We start from the raw sequence: 16,371 nt of genomic DNA, 5'->3' as shown, positions 1-16,371 counted from the left end.
TCGGCGCCCAGGACAAAACTCTGCATATTAGTTAATTGACGTAGTCTGAGTGCATTTGCGCCTGGCTAAGTGTTGCGATGGGGGCAAAGCGGACGCTGGCAAAAAATCGCCGGTTAGTGAATCTGCCCTCAAGACTATGCTAGGGAAATTAAATGCCTTCTAAAATGTTTTTATTGTTATGATTACTCCTTAGAGGCTAACATTCAGAGAATTGTTATTTTCCAAAACAGACGCTTAATAATCATCATCATCATTTATTTATATAGCGCCAACAAGATATGCAATGCTTTACCTTAGTTATAAATAACAGGGAATACATGGTGGATAACAAACAAGGGTTACAGAGTTCAATAGGATTAGAGGGCCCTACAGATTAGAGTTTACAAACTAAAGGTTAGGCCTACAATTGAGACATGAGGATTTTAGAAACAATTTTGTGATTTATTATACAGCAATGATTGATTAATTAAGGTACATTGAATAAGCTTCTTTAAACAGGTTGGTCTTAAGGAGCGTTTGAAAGTTTGGAAAGAAGGAGAAAGTCTGACTGGTCGAGGCAGAGAGAAAAGCAGAAGCCAGAGAGAAGTCTTGTAGATGAGAATGGGCAGAAGTGATGAGAGGAGAAGTGAGGCGAAGGTCAGAAGCAGAGCGAAGGTTGCATGGAGGAGTGTATTTGGAGATAACAGAGGAAATATAGGGAGGAGCTTCATTGTTAAGGGCCTTGAATATGAGTGTTAGTAATTTGAATTTGATTCAAGAGGAGATTGGGAGCTGGTGAAGGGACATGCATATGGGAGTAGCAGATATTAAGTGGTGAGATAGATGAATGAGTCTAGCAGCAGCATTTAGAACAGATTGGAGTTGTGAAAGGTGACTTGTTGGAATACCTGCGAGGAGTAAGTTGCAGTAATCAAGGCGAGGGATGATAAGAGACTGAATTAGTGTTTTGGTTGATTCTGAACTGAGATATGGTCTTATTCGGCAATGTTGTGCAGTTGAATACGACAAGATTTTGCAAGTGTTTGGATGTGTATAATTTTTAATAATCATTTATATTCTGGTCTGTGTCCCAATTAACAAACTATACTGGTTAAAAACATTGACTAGATTGGTCCGGTAGCTGGACTCTACCAGGGTTGTAAATTTGAGGTAAGAAGATGCCTGCTATCATTGAGGCACCTAGTATGGATCTTTGGGTCCTGGTAGGTTAAAGTCTTTCCGGCGCCATAGTTATGTAGCTTATACACATTGGCACATGAGCCCAAAGTAAAGCAGAACAGGGCTCCCCATCCTTTACTAGCCACAAGCAACATTCAGATGTAAAATGAGTTGGGGAGCATGAAAAATGTTCCTGGAGGTGCAAATTAAGGTTGTGATTGACCATTTGGCAGCCCATTTTGCAGAACAACTTGTTCATGAATCACTGGTTGGGGCTCACTGCTATAAAACATGTATGGGAGTTTCCCTCTGCTCAGCTGCACTGCATTAACTAAGGACATACAGTACATTAAGTTTAGACCTTCCAGGTCTCTCCTAGTAATGGCCACTGATGATGCAGAGTAGGGAGATGGGCCACTTGAATAACGATACCCAGGTTTCCTACTATAGGGGGTTAATTTGCGAAAGAGCAACCCCCTTAGTGCTCATTCAGGTACCACTTCTTGCAAAGAGGGTGTGTGTGTTTGAATTACATACAGGTTATCTGATCGAATTACACACCTGTTATAATCAATAAAATGTTCTTTGTGCAACATTTGCTGTAATGCCCGGTAATGGACAATTTCGGGGCAACAATAAGCTTTTTTATCCATTTATAGTCAAGAGTAAAATACAAGATAAGTTAAAATAAACTCATCTTGGATTTGCTACAAGCAGCTAAGGCATTCATTGTGGAAACATGGAAATCCTCCACTCTGCCCACAATCACTGAATGGATTTGATTGGTTTAAGACTTCCATTTAACATAATAATAGGAAACTTTACTGGGAAATATGAACACCCTGACTAGAATTCCTAAAATGAAGGTGTCAAAATGGAGTTAATCCCTTTTCTCTATGCTAATTTATTATATATTGGTCATTACATTCATTTCTACCCTTTCACTATATAATAAGCTATAGGGTTTGGTTGTATTCTCTTGTTATAATGTGTTCTTTCTTCAGCTTCTATCCTATTGATTTTCCATTTTGATTTCTAAAACTGCTGCTTGGTTGCAACAGTAATTCATTCCTAGCAACCAGAATATAATTTCAAGCCGTAGAGCTGCAGGAGAAAACGATAAATAATTCAAAAACCAGAAAAGATTAAAAACAAAGACTAATTGCAAACATTCTTAGGATACTGATATCTACATCATACTAAACAGAGATTTGATAGTGGGTAAATACTTTTTTCTAGAAACTTTATAGACACCATGGGGCAAATTCACTAAAGGGCGAATTTTCACCTGGGAAGGCTTCGCCACACTTCATGCCACTTCATCAGACGTTAATTCACATCGCATACGCCAAATTCATCAAAATGCAAAGTTGCGCCTTGTCAGCCTAACGCTGTCGAAGTTACGCTAGTGTAAATTCGTCAGCGCGAGAATTTCGCTAATGTTCATTCAAAACTTTGTTAGAACACTTACGCTTAGGGCGGGTACATATAGCACATATACTGTATATGTCTTTATTAGTGCTGTTGCTGCACTTATTATTATAAATGTCCAAAGAAGCAAAATAAAGACAAAAGAGATCCTTTAATGCCCTAGACATGAGCTCACCCTGAAACAAACGTGGCATGCCCCTCAAATTGGTAAAAAAAAAATTGTTAACACACAAAATTTTAATAGTTAGAACTTTTGAAGGCAATCCCATTTTAAAAAATGAAAAAACGCCAGCATTTTTTACAACTTTTAGGAGTTTCTGGCATACAGGATATGATGTCACTGACGTAAGATTGAGGAGGAGCTTCATCTTATCAGTTCGCCAGGTATAACTCAGGTCAAAGGGCTGACGTAATAGAAAATTTGCACTTGAATTACGGAGTGACGATCGTTCGTCTGAGCGAAAATTCGCCTGGCGAAAGGGTGGAAAACTTTGTTAGCGAAAAAGAATTGTCCACTAACTTTGTTAGTAAATTGTAACAAATTGTAATAAATGTCCCTGCAGATTGGATTTCTATTGAATTTTCGCTAGCGTCAGCCACTTTGCCCTTTATTGAATTTACCCCCATGTTGCACAGGCAGCACCAGATTCATGGGACTTTCAATCTTCAGCACTGCCTATGTAGATCTCTGAGCCTGTTGGCCATATGCTCCAGCGCATTAGTAAACCACATCTATAAATTGAGGGAACTTTTATTTACTTTATTGTATAAAATGCCCTTTAGATATTGGAAGACAGGGTCCCCGTCTGCCCTGCAGCTTGGTTTTAAGATTGGTTTTTAAATAATATGATTATGATTGGATTATTATTCATTTAGGTTGATTCAATTTATTTGTTTGGTTGCCATCTGCAAAACGTGAATGTCTATTCTTGTTGTAATGATTTTTATTAAATTTTCTCATTAGAATCAAACTGTTTTACCATTGGAAAAATGTGATACCCAGACCCAGGTGGTGAATCATCCTTACGGCTGGAATTAGGAATTGGCACCTGCGTGGGGCACACTAGAGGGACATGGCGGGACAGTGTCGAATGGAAACAGTGAGTAACAGCTGAAGAAGGGGTAGCCCAGTATCTAGGACAGAGGGAAAACTTCAGTTAATTAATATTTGGTTGACCTACTATATTATAACATCATTAATAGCTCAGCAACACCTGCCAGAAACCTACACTCCTTTTGCTGATATTAAAAACATGAATTTTTGAATAGTATAGTTGATGCATTAATATACCACTGCCAGCAGATTGATTTAATAATTATAGTGTGCGCTTATTAATTCCTCACTGTACTGAAAACAAACTCACCTTCTGAGATGGAACTGAAATTATACTAATCAGGAAATAAAACCAAGGCAGGATTTCGAGTTTGTCAGCCTGACAGAATATATTTAATGGAATGGCTGCCCCCATTGCTACACTGCAGCTTATTTATATAGACAATAGCAGTGCCGGGCCAAGTCGGCAGGGCGCCCTAGGCAACCCGACCGACTACGTCGCCCCCAACGCTCACGAATGAACATGCGCAAAAGAGCAGTGAGTAAGCGGGAATGTGCATGCGTGAAACAGCGTAAGCCCTAAAGATGCGGGAATGCGCATGCGCCATGAACTGCCACAGATTCTGGATACAACTAGGGGAAGGTGTCAAAAGAGTGCCTGGCAGCCCTCTACCTTTGCGCCCTAGGCATGTGCCTCTTCTGCCTACCAATAGTTCCGGCTCTGAACAATAGCAGTGTTTCTGATGCAAACACAGCAGTTTTACCAGTGCAGGGCAACACTGCATTATATTTTTATTACTTCAAAACACTTTAATTTTTTTGATGTTACTGTTCATTTAAAGGTGCCCTAAAGTGTTTAGATAGAGTCCTGTTCTGGTACGATTTCAGAAACCCAGGCCCAGCTGGGATCTGCAACAAATACCCAAATCAGCAACCTGCAATCTGACATGAATTGGCTACCTGCACCTGACTTGCTTACTTGACCCCTGAACCCGACACATGGACCCACTAACCATAGTACCCCTTGATGGAACTACATATGGTTGGCCAGATGCGGCAGAAACACATGCATTCACGTTGACCCGGTTACACACCCCATATGATCCATGCACCGAGCAGAGAAGGCTTTACCACACTTGAGTCCAAAATCCAACTCAAACTAACTTGATAGGGTCTGAGTTCCATGTAGGGTTACCACCTGTGACTGCAGCAAAAACCAGACAAGAAGGTGGGATGATGAGATCAGGGGCAGATATATGACATATGTGGGTGGCTCATGACACTTGGAGGTATGGTTGCACCTTGTAGACATAGTGCTGGACATCAGAGGTGGTTATTGGCCAGATTATTGATTGGGTTTCACAAGGCTGAAACCCAAAACAGACATTTGTGACCCAACAGGTGGCAACACTAGCCCCATTTTTTACCTCAAGCCTTCCGCATGTCCTGTATTTCCTCGATACCTGACACAATGCAGGGCTATAATCTTTTTTAGAGGCTCATAGATTGAAAAAAAAAATGTATCACATGGTGGAAAAAGCAGTGGGGGTTTCAATTTTGATGCACAAAAGTGCAAAGCGATATTAAAGAAGTATTAAAGGAAAGGGTCCTACAAGTCATAATATTAGCTGTGTTGGAAGGAAGCAAACAATGTAGGTGGTGGGAAAAGCAAACAGTTTACTTGTTGTACAAGGCATTGGTGTTAGAAGTTTTTAGATAGAAAGAGGTATAATTAATTTATACCAATACCGCGCCAATGCACTATTGACAAAAAAAAGGGGGGGGGCTGCTTCCTTGAATATCACTGTTCACACCAGGTTGAAAACGACACAGGAAATCTGAAATAGAATGCAAAAGGAAGCGCACACATAGGGGCAGATTCACTAACTTCGAGTGAAGGATTCGAATGAAAAAAATTCGAATTTCGAAGTATTTTTTGGGTACTTCGACCATCGAATTGGTTAAATTCGTTCGAATTCGAACGAAATCGAACGATTCGAAGTAAAAATCGTTCGACTATTCGACCATTCGATAGTCGAAGTACTTTCCCTTTAAAAAAACTTCGACCCCCTACTTCGGCAGATAAAACCTACCGAAGTCAATGTTAGCCTATGGGGAAGGTCCCCATTGGTTTGCTAACCTTTTTTTGATCGAAGGATTTTCCTTCGATCGTTGGATTAAAATCGTTCGAATCGTTCGATTCGAAGGATTTAATCGTTCGATCGAACGAAAAATCCTTCGATCGTTCGATCGCAGGATTAGCGCTAAATCCTTCGACTTCGATATTCGAAGTCGAAGGATTTCAATTCGAGGGTCGAATTTCGAAGTATTTTTAACTTCGAAATTCGACCCTTAGTGAATCTGCCCCATAGAGTAGTATTGTCTTAATTAAGATAAGCAATTAAGCCCCTAGAGCCACAGAGTGTTTGAAAATGGTGCCTGGAGAGCTATATTGCAGAAGATCCACCAGTGTGATATTCTTCAAGATTCCCCCTTTCGGGTATATACTCACAAGATTTCTTGGATTTTTGATGCATATAGTAATGTTCGTTCTTCACCTTATAAGTTTTCTCCAGTCATCCACCAAGTAGTATAATGAAGATATAAGCAAAATATAGTATAATATTGCTTTAATAAATGTTAAAAATGATTTTTTAACAGATATAGCTCTCCAGGCACCATTTTCAAACACTCTGTGGCTCTAGGGGCTTAATTGCTTATCTTAATTGAGACAATACTACTCTATGTGTGCGCTTCCTTTTGCATTCTATTTCAGATTGGTGTTAGAAGACTAGAGGAAATGTTGCCACTTATACGCTAGACACGCATTTACATTTTGCAGGCAATTTAGGAGGCCTTATCCACAAAGGCATTTATATAATGGCTGAATAGTATAAAAGAGACAAGGTTGAGAACATGCAACAAGAACTTTCAAATATATACGCCATGTTGGCCAGTGCATGGGCACATGAGAAAGTAATGACAAACCGCAACACTTTGCTTCCTGCTGTCCTGGTCATTCGAGTTATTGGCCCTAACTAGGGGATCAATAGAAAGGTGGCCATATCATTTATCACTAGGGATGCACCGAATCCAGGATTCGGTTAGGGATTCGGCCAGGATTCTGCCTTTTTAAGCAGGATTCGGCCGAATCCTTCTGCCCGGCCGAACCAAATCCGAAACCTTATTTGCATATGTAATTAGGGTGGGGAGGGAAATCACGTGACTTTTTGTCACAAAACAAGGAAGTAAAAAATCTTTTCCCCTTCCCACCCCTAATTTGCAAATGCAAATTAGGATTCAGTTCGGTATTCGGACGAATCTTTCGCAAACGATTTGGGGGTTCGGCGGAATCCAAAAAAGTATATTCGGTGCATCCCTATTTATCACCCCTACTATGGTATCTGTACATTTGGACCGAAGGCCAGTAAGTCAGAAAATGGAAAAATGGAAAATAGCTTTGTTGAAAACGTTCCAGTCATCATTAAAACCAGAACTCTTTGGGGCAAATTCACTAACGCGCGAAGCGCCGAACGCTAGCGTTAATTCGCTAGCGTTTGGCATTTTCGCTACTGCACAAATTCACTAACGAACGCTGGCGTAGTTTCGCTAGTGTTACTTCGCAACCTTACGGCAGGCGAATCTTCGCTAGCGACGAAACTACGCAAATTCACTAACTTGCGCAGTGTAGCGAACGCTACCTTTTACGCTAGACTTCCTTCGCCACCTCAGACCTGGCGAAGCGCAATAGAGTAGATAGGGATTGTTTCAAAAAAAGTCAAAATTTTCAAAAGTCAAAAAGTCCCAAAAAACGCTGGCGTGTTTTCTACATGATGGCTGATAGGCTGAAAAAGATCGAAAATTTTTTGGGGCTCCCCTTCCTCCCCCCTACATTTCCTGACTCATGGCAACTTACCTAGACAGTGGGCACATGTGTAGGGCAAAATAAAAATTTTATTTGCAGATTTGAAGGTTTTCTAGGCATTTGTAGTGCAGATACGTATTCCTCCATTGAAATTTGAATTTCGTGCCGTATGCAAATTAGCCTTCGCTAGCGCAACTTCGAACTTAGCGAAACAACGCTAGCGCAAATCCGCAACCTTACGCTACCCCTGTGCGCAACTTCGGATTTTAGTGAATTTGCGAAGCGCTGGCGAAACTACGCCTGGCGAAGTGCGGCGAAGTTGCGCCTGGCGCAACTTCGCATCTTAGTGAATTTGCCCCTTAGTGCTCTTGTCACTCTTTCTTAGATAATGTGCAAGGCTGTATATGACCTGATCTGTGTTACAGACAGCTCGGCTAAGCCTAAGCAAGTGCATATCCCATCAAGCACGAGATTGTTACATGTACAGGTATGGGACCTGTTATCCAGAATGCTTGGGACCTGGAGTTTTCCAAATAAATATACTTCTGTAATATGGATCTCCTTATCTTAAATCTATGGGATTGTTTTGCCACCAATAAAGATTATTTATATCAGTTGGGATCAGGTACAAAGTACTGTTATAGGTAAGAGTCACAAAAGCAAATGTTAATGCCTAGGCTTATAAAGGTTTATTAAGACTGCAAGTGCAGTGTGCAAGTGTCTCCCCATAATGCAGCATTTTCCCCACAATTACAGAGCAGTTTTTGTGCCCACAGTTGCATCCGATGCAGGTTAACATTTTTAAGAGTTAAGGCCCCTATAAATGGGCTGATAAAAGCTGCTGACAGACCAAGTCGGCAGCTTATTGGCGCGTGTGTGGAACCATCCGACGGGCTTTCCCGATTGATATCTGGCTGAAAGTCGGCCAGATCTCGATCGTGCAGGTTAAAAAATCCCGTTGGAATGGAGCCGCATCTGTGCATGTTTTTCGGTTGCATATGTGCCCATATCGGATGCATTATGATCCGATCGTTGGACCCTAGGGCCCACGATCGGATCAGCCCAATATCGCCCATTTCAATGTGGGCATATCGGGGAGAGATCCACTCGACAAATGAGTGGATCTCTATGTCTATGGCCACCTTAAGGAGTGTGTCAAATATTATATGATGTTTGCATGTGATCCTTTTGGCACATGTCTGCTGCACCTGCTAACACATCCAGCAGCAGGAAACACGTTCAGGGTGGCATTAACTCTGGCGTCATTATTAAGCATAGTTGTGTGATATTCAGTTGCACTTCAATGCATCCATTTTAGCTCCACCACACTTGCAGCTTGCACATCCAACACAAATCATAATATTTATAATATATGTTAGACATAAATGAAATATAGTCACCTGACTATAGTTTTGAAAAATGTACCGAAACATGAACGCCTAATAAACAACCCTTTAGTCTGACCTGCCCCACTGCTTAATAACCACTGGCCAGTGATGATTGCTGTCTAAAATATGCATCATACATTGCGGAGGTATTTGTATCTACTCTAAAAACTGCCTTTATTTCTCAGATTGTACATTTTTAGCACTCCACGCTATGTGTGCGCAAGGAAGGCTGCATAGATTCCAGAGAGATCAAAGATACACAGCACAGAGGTCAATGGCTAAAGTGCGATTTTGGCCCTTTTATACCGCTCCTCTGTGCTCCCAAACAAACCACCTGCCTGACACCCACACAGAAACCCCATTATTAATTGCAGTTTTACATTATCCATTGCCTTCCACTTGTTATTTACTTTATGCCCATAGAAAGCATGGGCACGGCGGCATAGAATAATTTTTTAAAAAGACTGCTTTATTAATACAGAAAAAAAGGAAATCATTTTAAAAAATGTGAATTATTATTTATAATGGAGTCTATGGGAGCCTTCCAGTAATTCAGAGCTTTCTGGATAACGGGCTTCCAGATAATGGATCCCATACCTATATATTGCGGTTATTTTTAATTACACTGCATGCGTTTTTAGTGCAACCTTTGCTCCCGCTAGAGAATTTTTACTCTAACAGAAGAGCAAAGGTGCGTCATTGATGTATTTAACTTCCCAAAGTAACCAATCAGCAATGAACTTTGATTGGTTGGGTACTGTTAGAATAACATCAACAAAGCCATGGGTAAATAAATGAGCGAGAGAGTGGGTAAAGCAGAATATGGCACAAAAGCAATACAATAAGCTAGATAATAAAACACTCTCTGTGCAGTATAACTGTCAGCTCTTGATTATAGCAGTTAGCTACTGTCAGAATTTTATCTGGAATTGTACAAAAAGATGGTCTTTAAAGGGCATGTAAAGTCTAAAATAGAAAAAGGCTAGAAATTCTGTATTTTGTATATTAAATATAAACATGAACTTACTGCACCACAAGCCTAATCAAACAAATAATTTCTGCTTTCAAAGTTGGCTACAGGGGGTCACCATCTTGTAACTTTGTTAAAAATCTTTGCAAGACTAAGACTGTGCACATGCTCAGTGTGGTCTGGGCTGCTCAACATAAACAAAGCTGCTTGAGTTCTACATGGCTGGGAAGTAAGGCGGGGGCTCCCCCTGCTGTTCATAAGTATGATTGTTTCCCTGCTCAGCAGTTAGAGACCATCTGACAATTCCTATCCACAGCAGTAAATGAAGGGAGAATTTCACTGCATACAGGTTTCTTATAAAAACGGTACACATTTTTTAATTAAAGAATATTGGAGATAGGTTTCTTTTTCATTAAAGAAAGTAAAAATGGGATTTTATTGTTTTGCGTTTACATGCCCTTTAAAAAAGAGAAACTTGTATGGGATCTGTTATCCGGAAACCCGTTATCCAGAAAACTCTGAATTACGGAAAGGCCAGTTCCCATAGACTCCATTTTATCCAAATAATCCAAATTTTTAAATTTCAGATTCCCTTTTTCTCTGTAATAATAAAACAGTAGCTCGTACTTCATCCAAACTAAGATATAATTAATCCTTATTGGAAGCAGAGCCAGCCTATTGGGTTTATTTAATATTTACATGATTTTCTAGTAGACTTAAGGTATGAAGATCCAAGATCCGTTCTCCGGAAAGCCCCAGGTCCCAAGCATTCTGGATAACAGGTCCCATACCTGTACTGTACAATGAAAAACATCTACTTAGATCGTGACAGCTTAAAAATATTTTCCAGGGATATACTGTACAATCTTAGATACGCCAGTTGTTACAGGACTATAACTTCTTCAACAGCTAACATCCCTATTGCTGCTTCTATTTGTATATATATAACAATATTGAGAATATCCTTAGGGTACCAACCTGCTACTCTGCAAGCATGACAGGCACAGGCAAGTATTCCCGTAACACATGTTTCTTGCAAGTGATGAAGAGCTGTGTAAGTTTACAAAGGAAGATGTGTGCTGTGCTCCTGAAACTTCTGAAGCTCTCCTATACACAAGCGAGCTGTGTTGCACATGTCCAGAATCAGAGCAGCACTTTTGAAATCAGAGGAATGCAAATAAGTCTTTGTGCAGCTCAAATACATGGGTCAAGGTTGCAGACACCCCTCCTGATTCAGCAAAGTGGTGCAGTGAGAAATGTCTCTTCCCCCTGGGCTGACAATAGAAGCTTTACTGCAAGTGAGAGCTGGGATCCTGGGCTAAAGGCGCCTTCAGACTTGTGCAGTGCTGAGTGCTGCTGTGAAGCCATAGTATCCCTCATGTTGTGAATGAGAGTGGAGCTGAGCTGGGATCCCTCATGTTGTGAATGAGAGTGGAGCTGAGCTGGGATCCCTCATGTTGTGAATGAGAGTGGAGCTGAGCTGGCCGTGTAGCTGCTGCCTGTGTAATTGCTGGGCTGGGTGACCAACCCTGACACTGCTGCTGCCTCACAGCATTGGAATGTCTGAGCTAACAGCTACCAAAGGGCTCGCAACAGATCTGAGCGCCAAGCCATGTGGACACTGGAGCAGATAATTATTTTTTGTGGGAGATGGCTAGCAGGAGGGAAAGTCAGTGCTCAAAAGAGGGAGAGGGGATGCAATTATCTGCACATTCATGCTCAGCCGCTTGATATCTGGAAAAAGGGGATTTCTGAGCAGTAGAACAATGCAGCCGGATATGTAGCCCAAGGCTGGTTATACAGCTTCAAGCTGCAAAAACAATTATAAATTATTATTAAATTAAATAACAAAGGTGACTATTAATAAGCCCTCGCTTGGACATTGATCCCCCCCCAACTCCCGGGAACCCCCTGCTGGGAGTTGTAGATTTTTTAGCAACAGTTGCGCAGCTGATCAAGTTAATCTTAAAATTAAGGGGCAGATTTAGCAAGGGTCGAATTGAAAATTCAAATTTTCGAGTATTTTCTTATGGTCAAAACTGTCAAATTCGACTAGGGAGTTATCCAAATTTGATTCAAGTTTTTCAAAAAATTCGAATTTGATTTTCAAGATTGAGAATTTGACTATTCGCCACCTATGCGCTCCCCTGCGTTGTGCTTTCTTCCAGTCAGCCACAGGGGATCGCAGGAGTAGACGCACTCACAGGGTCAGACTGGCCTGGCAGGAAACCGGGAAAAAACCCGGTGGGCCCCGACCCGTCATGGGCCCCCGCCATGGCCAAACCCTCAATCATGGTATTTAAAAAAAAAAAAACCCGGAGCGCCGTGCCGTCTGTGTATGCGCGCCAGCACCACACCGTTTGCGCATGCGCGCCGGCGTGGAACGCAAGGAAGGGAGCGCACGGCACGGTGCGGCGCAGCAAGGGGGACAGGGGGCCCTGGACAGCAGTCCCGGTGGGCCCTGGGCCCCCCAGTCCGACACTCAATTATTGTGAAGGGGGCTGTACTCACACAGACGCATGTATGCGCCGAATGCAGGTGAAATGCAACATGCTGTGTCCCACCTGCGTTTGGCGCTTACATGCGTCTGTGTGTGTACAGTCCCCTTCACAATAATTAACAGTGTCTACTCCTGCGCTCCCCTGCGGCTGAACAGAAGAAAGCGCAACGCAGGGGAGCGCAGGAAAAAACGCCAATGTGTAAGAGCCCTAAAACCCTAAAGCTGCAGAATTATGGTTGATGTCAATGGGAGACATCCAGGGATCAATTTGGAGTTGTTTGCAGCCTTCCTGACATCGGGTTTCTAAAATCCGTATCGAATTCGATTTGAATTCGATTCGAGTTTTCGGGTCGATCCTATTCACCCCAGTTTAAAAAATTAGAATTTTATTATAAATTTCAATTGGTTGAATTCCGAGTTCATGGGAGTTTATGGCAGTTTTAAAAAACTCACATGAATTCGAAATTCGACCCCTGATAAATGTGCCTCCCCATATAGTCATACTGATTCAGCAGTATCAATAACCTTGAGCATCAACAGCAGGTATAACCCATCTCATTTATTAAATTCAACCAGTCTGCACCCTAGGCAAGGAATTCCATTTATTTGACCATATAAACATTTTTTGCCCAGGACCAAGTCCTCTCTCCCCTATTCATATACTGCAATATGGTTGATTTTTCTTGTAATAAAGGGTTACTTGCATTTTGCAGCAGGATGTGAAGTGTTAACCCAATGAAAGGCCAAATACAATACTAGCATATGGAATACACAGCCAACTTCTCCTTTATAAACGTACAGCAATCCTTGAACAGAGAAACTTCATGGAAAATTCTCCCAAGCTATAAAAGGTTATAAAGTGAGTATAACATTTCACACCTTCTTGCAATGTCACATAAACCTAAAAGTGTGGGAAATGGACAGTTTGGCTGCAGTGAAAAGACCCCCACCCCCTTGTCTGTGTTTTGGATCAGTCCCCACTCCCCTCTTACAACCAAATCTCTGGTGAACATTCCCTGCTTTATTGTCCAGTGCCAGGACAAAGGCTGGGATAGTCAAATTAATGGGGGGGGGATAGGCAGGCGGCTCAGAACGGTAAAAGATCGAGATAAAGATTAAGGGGGAAAAGAGAAACAGCATTTGGCTATTTAGTATTTTAACACATGGGGGTGAATAATTATCAGTTATTTGTACACAGCCTGATACATATTAATATTGTTATTAGGTGATTTCAGTGATTTTGCTCTACTAAATGAGTTAATGAAATGATTATTAATATTAGAATATCACAGATGTATCACACTTATTCAAATTAAATAAATAGATTGAAATATGTTTCTGTGGCATACTTGGGGGCAGATTTATCAACGGTCGAATTTCGAAGTATTTTCGAAGTATTTTATCGAATATAAATACTTCGAATTCGAATATCGAAGTTTTTTCATCAAATTTGGCAATCGTTCAATCGAATTAAAATCGAACGAATCGAAGGATTTCTGAGATCGATCAAAGGATTTTAATTCGATGTGTAAAGACTTGGAAAAAGTTTGTAGAAGGTCCCCATGGGCTAACATAGCAATTCGGCAGGTTTAATTTGGCGAAGTATTGAAGTCGAAGTTTTTTTAAAGAGACAGTACTTCAATTATCGAATGGTCGAATATTCAAACTATTTTTACTTCGAATCGAATTCGAAGTAAATTCGAAGTCGTAGTATCCTATTCAATGGTCGAAGTATCCAAAAAATGATTTTGAATTTCAAATTTTTTAACTTCGAAAATTCCCTCAAATTCACTTTGACCCTTGATAAATCTGCCCCTTGGAGTTGCTGAACCCCTTGAATAACCTGAATGCTGGTGGCTGTGGCTGTCGTTGAACTATCTTTTGCAGCAGTGTCTGCAAACTGAGGGAAAGCTGTTGGTCTTAGAGGAGGCACTAGAGAGTGTAGATAAATACTGTAGATGTTCAACCTGTAGAGCAATAACTGATATATAACAACTATAAGTTGTATCAGAACCCTGCAACCCTTGCAGACCTCTAACAGTTTACTAAAATGTCCTAGATAGAGCCTATCACACTTAGGATATGTCTCACAAGTCCAAATAACTGAGCTTACAATAACCTAACGTACAATATATATCCAATAGGTCACTCCATAGGGTTGCCACCTAGCCGGTAAAAATTATGGCTGATCTCAATGTTATTAATAGTAAAAAATATATATATAGGAGGGCCGGTATTTTTTTTCAGAAAAGGTGGCAACCCTATCACTCTATGGTCCAAATTGAGGGGGTGGCCACCAAAATTAGCTCATAGCACTTGATGAACAGGAAACCTGATGGTCATTTATGGTGGAGATAAGGAAGATTTAAGGCCAGTAACCTATACTACCTTACTAGTCCATGTGGTACTTATTTGCTATTGTAGGTATTATGGGAACATTAACAGGATGGTTGCTCTGTAAATGATTTCAGATATCTGTATTGCCTTGTAATGTAAGCCACGGGTAGAAGTGGAACAATTGGAGGAGGGGCGGCATGGCGGCATGGCCCAGGCCCAACCATGGATGGAGCCAATAGGTTCAAGGTTAAAGGAGAAGGAAAGGCTTGCAGCACTTGGGGGGTGCCAAATATTAGGCACCCCCAAGTGATTGTATTTACTTACATGAAACCCCAGAAAACTGCACTGGCCCGGGGTTATACCAGGAGTAATCCTCTTCCGTCTTTCTCCTTCAGGGCCGGGCCACTCTGGCTGGGCACCCCAGGCAACCACAATGTCCCCCTCCGTCGCATGCGCATGCGTGCTGAGCCATCGCTTTACTCAGTAACCTTGCAAAAATTTGGCACCCCCAAGTGCTGCAAGCCTTTACTTTTAAAGGGGGTGGAGTGGGGGCCATCTTAGGGGCAGGTAGGAGGAAGGAGTCACCCTTTTGAGAAAAAACAGCGGATATGAAAGTTCCCCACCCCAGGGGGGGGGTTGGTTTGTGCGTTCACAGGTGGTTTTGATGGGCGTAAAAACAAATCTTGGGGAATTACATTTAGGAGTGCAATTGTCACAGCTGATGGGAGGCCCAGGTCAGTCTGCTGGGAAAGTGGTTTCTGGCAGATATTTGTTTTTGCTGGTATTTGTTTAAAAGATATATATTTAATGTATCACCTATTTAATACATTGCTAAGCAATGGTTTTGTACTGTTTTGCATTTTTCAATAAAGCTGTAGCCATTATCATCCAACATGATAGTGTCACGCATTATTTTGGCCAGTCAATTTAGAGTGGAAATCACAGTGGGTGTTACCTGGCTCATGATTTTGATCACAATTTTCGGATGCAGATAAACCTTAAAGCATCAGTTGTAACAAGCAACATTAGTTACTAAAGGATCTAACACTATTTGTCAGTTGTTTATAAATGGAAGTTACAGGAATTGCTGTCTCTGTTATGCAGTATGGGGCATGAGATAAAGGACACGATTAGCAAGATGGTGAGATGCTCTGATCTAGCAGCCAAACTTCTCCTGTGTATTTCATAGATCAGCTGCCCTCAGTCTATGTGGAATTTTCTCTTCCTGCAGAGAAACTATTATTCATTTCCTTTCTGTGCTGGAGCTGGCTGCTGTACTATCGGCAGTGTATTGGTTTTTAGTTTAATTCTGCTTTTATTTGCATCCCCATACAACTGCAGTACATTCTATTCATTTTTATATCAACAACCTGCAGTTCTCCAGCATCCGCTATTAGCAAAATTGCGTCTGTGCAAGAGTTTTTAGATGGGGTCCGTGATCCCTATTTGAAAGCTGAAAAGAGTCAGAAGAAGAAGGGTTGTCCCAAAGGGCAATTCACAGGGAGATGATGGCCACCACATCAGCCTCCATTGACCCTGATGAGAATCATCTTCAATTCCAAGCACTGGTACTTGTGATGCTATGTTTAATGCTTGTTTATTATCAGGGCTTAATGATGTGGTGTGTTAGAGCTCTTAAACGCCCCATAGCACAGAACAGAGTTGAAA

At 41.3% G+C, this 16,371-nt stretch overlaps 1 protein-coding gene across 1 annotated transcript in view; it reads right to left on the bottom strand.

The window, feature by feature from the left end:
- LOC108697196 (1-phosphatidylinositol 4,5-bisphosphate phosphodiesterase epsilon-1) overlaps nucleotides 1-11,410 on the bottom strand; it is a 220,328-nt gene extending 208,918 nt beyond the window's left edge. Inside the window, exon 1 of the mRNA XM_041571012.1 lies at nucleotides 10,845-11,410. The gene's annotated coding sequence lies outside the window, so the exon portion shown is untranslated. The remainder of the gene's footprint in view (nucleotides 1-10,844) is intronic.
- Nucleotides 11,411-16,371: the final 4,961 nt, after the last annotated feature.

Source organism: Xenopus laevis, chromosome 7S (assembly GCF_017654675.1).
Source record: "Xenopus laevis strain J_2021 chromosome 7S, Xenopus_laevis_v10.1, whole genome shotgun sequence".
Taxonomy (NCBI): Eukaryota; Metazoa; Chordata; class Amphibia; order Anura; family Pipidae; genus Xenopus; species Xenopus laevis.
This window is presented reverse-complemented; position numbering and strand designations above follow the sequence as displayed.